The sequence below is a fragment of the Hypanus sabinus genome, chromosome 22 (genome assembly GCF_030144855.1).
Source record: "Hypanus sabinus isolate sHypSab1 chromosome 22, sHypSab1.hap1, whole genome shotgun sequence".
NCBI lineage: Eukaryota > Metazoa > Chordata > Chondrichthyes > Myliobatiformes > Dasyatidae > Hypanus > Hypanus sabinus.
Genome location: NC_082727.1, coordinates 12414896 through 12418491, shown reverse-complemented (window position 1 = coordinate 12418491; position 3596 = coordinate 12414896). Strand labels below are relative to the sequence as shown.

At 43.9% G+C, this 3596-nt stretch overlaps 1 pseudogene; it reads right to left on the bottom strand.

The window, feature by feature from the left end:
- Positions 1-1622: 1622 nt before the first annotated feature.
- On the bottom strand, positions 1623-2829 carry LOC132379813 (kelch repeat and BTB domain-containing protein 4-like; annotated as a pseudogene).
- Positions 2830-3596: the final 767 nt, after the last annotated feature.

Here is a 3596-nt window from a genome sequence, read left to right as displayed (position 1 = left end):
TCACACACTCCCAGGACAGGGACAGCACGGGTTAGATACAGAGTGAAGCTCCCTCTACACTGTCCCATCACACATTCCCAGGACAGGGACAGCACGGGTTAGATACAGAGTGAAGCTCCCTCTACACTGTCCCATCACACACCTCCAGAACAAGGGCAGCACGGGTTAGATACAGAGTGAAACTCCCTCTACACCGTCCCATCACACACTCCCAGGACAGGGACAGCACGGGTTAGATACAGAGTGAAGCTCACTCTACACTGTCCCATCACACACTCCCAGGTCAGGGACAAACGATAAATAAAAGAAGAAGAGAGGAAGAGGAAAAACACTGTTTATTTCTTGTTTTACCATTCACTCTGCTATTCTGTGACCCTGTCAGCAGAGGGAGCTGAGAGACTGAGAGAAATTTTTATCTGCTCATCTACCTGATAAAACTCACTGAATCTATTGGTATTGTCACTTACAAACTTGCTGCTCTTTTTATCCAGGCATCAGGACCCTGGGTGTGTACTCAAACATTGCAAAGTCCCAATCTTTCTTAATCCTGTATCTGGTTTGTCCGGTCCAGGGCAAAGGAGCGGTGGGATAGACAGACAAAAACAACGAAAACTGACAACTGTGGAGAGCTGGTATAGTGTTCTTGTGCAGTGTATTGAAACTCTGACTAAACACCAAGTTAAACCGGAGCAATGAAAACAGTGTCGCAGTAAGATTAACCATTTACTGTTCACTCTTCCACATCAACGTATGGTGAAAATTATTGATAAAATAATACAAAATATATGCAGTATGTTTCCTTCTTGGCACCACATATGCATCATAAATATTTGTAAAAGTAAAAATATAACAAACGGTATTACATTAATGTCTTATTAAAGTAGAACATACTGGCAGAACCTACTTAAGCCACCAACAGTTTTAGGTTGACTCCAACACAATTTTTCCAGCAATGCTTTCAAGGGCATAAGAAAATAAGCCTCATCAACCATTATTTCTTTTAACAGAATTAGTATTAGCATTTTTACTTCAACATATTGTATGTCATATGAACTTATGGCGTTGCTTCTATGATGTTTCTTTGTGGGTAGAAATGGAGCTTTTCGCGTTGGTCCTGCACGTGCAGGCCCTCACCTTCCTGTTCCTCCAAACCGGACCTTACCCACAAGACGCAGTGAAACCGGGAGTGACATCATCACATGCCACGATACATCACAGGCAATGAATTTTACCTTCATTACACTGTAACGTAGTTATCAACCTTTAACTTTAACTAGAAAATATTTAATAACAAATTATTTAAAGCAGAAATATAATAAAGTTAAATAAATACCTTAAGGGCAACACACTCCCTGCCTGACCTTTGTAAGGTCACTATGAACATGGTATAGAACTTTAATCTCTAGATCAGTCTTTAAGTAGAAGTCGAACTACCTCTGCAAATGGTTTCAGTCTGGGAAAGAACATGACAATAGTTTGACAGTGTTTAGGTCAATTAATGTCTTAGAAGACAAACATAGTATTGAAATTTTGCTCTCATCTGCAGAAGTTTAAAATAAAATAACTTTGTGCACTCAACAAATTAAATACTAAAAACTGCAGCTTACTGTACTTGGTTAGGATCACACCAAAACAAACTGCCAATTTGTCAGCAATATCTCAATTCCACTTATCACTGATACTACAGATGGGGCTGGGTTCAGTTCCAATGTTCTGGCATCACCCTTTTTACACTTATCTCTGAAAACATAAATGCACCCGTTGCAGCTGGCAGTCTTCCACAGGGAGGGCACATGACCCCAAACCTCTGGGAAGCCCAGTCTGGTGAAGCTGTCAAACAGTGGATTGTAACATACCAGAGAATCTCTCTCAGCTACTGTAAAAATCAGGTCCTTGTGAATAGCAGCATGCGTATGGCCTGCAAAAGGGAGGTGATGTGACTTTAACTGGCATGTCTTGGAGCGCGTGTCAAAAACACTGAATGAGACGAGATGGTTTGGTAAAGAGTCCAGGTCATTCTATTCCCCACCCAGTAGATAAATAGTTCCATTAAGGTTAACACCAGCAGCACAAGACACTGCAATCTCCAGCTGATTAGTCTCAACCCACACATTATCACAGACCACATAATAATAACAGCACTGGAGGGTGTATCCTGAAGGGTTTTTCCACCCAATGAATAAATGGCATCTTCACTTGGGACGGATACAAGCGTGTGCTGAAGCTGATCTCTTGGCAGTGATGCACATTGTTCCCCGTCCATTGTCTCCATGTTGCACTTCCACATCCGTCGTGGGATGGGGCCACCTACAGCATACGGGTCACTTCCATGCTTGCATGCAGCAGTAATCTGCTGGTGCAATTGATTTTGGCCACTGACAGATAGTATCATCATCACTGTGCAAAGACACTGCCAGTGAGTGTGTCCGAGTGTCTTCTTTTCCAATCAGGTAAATATGGACAATTTCCTTTAAACTGGATTCCAGATTCTCAAAAGTATTGTGCTCGTTCTTCCTTGTCATGACCAATCCAGGTTTCTATTGTGTTGGCTGGTTTCTGAGAGTGGGGAACACCATGTGGGACATGAAGCTGTCTGAGGTCTTGAAGTGAATCTCTCCAAGCTTCCCATCTGTTTAGCTTGTCTTCTGGTAGTGGAGTGTCCCAGTCGGAGAGCTCGGAGGTAAGTTCTCTGAGGAGGGCTCTTCCCTGGATCATAACCGGCACCAGTAGACCCAGGGGATCGAAAACGCTGTTGACAGTGTAGAGAACTCCACGGTGGGTGAATGGTTTGTTTGTGGTCAGCATGGAGAATGTGAATGTGTCGGACATGTTCTCTCAAAGGAGACCCAATCTCCTTTGTGTGAGTATGGTTTCTCCATCTAGATCAAGTTCCTTGATTGCTGGAGCACAGTCATCAGGTGGGCAAGCCTCCACGACTGCCTGCTCTTTGTTGTTTGGCAAGCGCTGTCTTGGTTCTCTGAACGGTAGTGGGATGACCCAATTGCTTGCTTCGTCTCTAAAGACCTTGGTGTCCATTATTTTTAAGAAGATGGTGTCTTCCACTGTTGGAGCAAGTTTATTGTTGTAATCAGTTTGGGTGAAGACTAACTGTCTCAGTGTCTTTTCAGTTAATTTACTATGCTTGTTAAAGCCTTGTTGTGCTTCCTTGATACACATAACACTTGTGCAGGGCTGAAAAATTGAATGGCGGCCACTCTCTAGCACGTTAGTCTTGAGCGTGTTAACTGTTGGTTTGTGTATGTTGCCAGGGCGCACCTCCCCTATCACCAACCAGCCCAGATCCAGGCATTGGGTGAAGTGGGCGTCGTGTGTTTCATTGACTTGCTGCCTGACTTTGTGCACCCTAAGAACGTCTCTTCTGAGTAGCAGGAGTATATCTGCTTCTGGATCCAGTTCTGGGGTTTGCTTGGCAATGTGCTGGAGATGCGGCTGGTGTAGCACTGCGCTTGGCATTGGAATCTCTGATCAGTTATTCAAGATCTTGTTGCACTCCAAGAGTGGAGGAAGACAGATGACAACTTTACCATCCAGCATCTCGAGCTGGGAGCCTTCTGCCTTCTTGCCAGATGTTTCTG